This window comes from Sinocyclocheilus grahami, unplaced genomic scaffold (assembly GCF_001515645.1).
Source record: "Sinocyclocheilus grahami isolate Dianchi unplaced genomic scaffold, SAMN03320097.WGS_v1.1 scaffold117.1, whole genome shotgun sequence".
In the NCBI taxonomy this organism is placed as follows: Eukaryota; Metazoa; Chordata; class Actinopteri; order Cypriniformes; family Cyprinidae; genus Sinocyclocheilus; species Sinocyclocheilus grahami.
The window spans coordinates 2,273,798-2,274,385 of NW_015505296.1; the positions used below are offsets into that span (position 1 = coordinate 2,273,798).

Genomic DNA, 588 nt, shown 5'->3' on the forward strand with positions numbered 1-588 from the left:
ATGAAAGGCAGTTCTGAGTCCTTCCCAGTACCATCCGAATCACTGTCTCTGGCTATCAGACCATCATGTGATCAGATCCCAATGCTGTGCTTAAAACTCCCAATTCACACGTTTATAAGTATCACATCTGCAAAACGTGTTCTTTACAATTGGTTTTTGAATTTCAAAACGGTGCTAGTGTAAATGGGTTGACTCCAGGTTTACCACTGATACACTGCATGATGGGAGGAGAAATGAAACATGAAATGGCCTTCTTATGAGCTCTATCCAGCTGCTTCAGTGACGTCACATGAGCTCCCTTAAGTGTTTTAAATACATTAAATAAAAAGGACTCAGTTTCATTCGGTGCAAATGAGTGAGTATCTGTGCACACACGTATGATTTTTGGGGTTCAGCAGGAAAGATTATAACACCTAACTCTCTATTTTTAAATTAAAGCATCAAATGATGGTCTACGATCAGCTCATGGGCATTCACAGCGTTCGTATGCACCAAGCACAGCGCAGGAGATGGAGGTTTCAGTATTAGGACAGGGTCTCTTCGCTGAAGTAAGAGAAGCCCTTGAACTCATCCTGGTTGATCTGCTTG

General features: G+C 42.0%; 1 pseudogene; it reads right to left on the reverse strand.

Moving 5' to 3' along the window:
- Window positions 1-6: 6 nt before the first annotated feature.
- LOC107589584 (protein kinase C epsilon type-like) overlaps window positions 7-588 on the reverse strand; it is a 17,019-nt pseudogene continuing 16,437 nt past the window's right edge.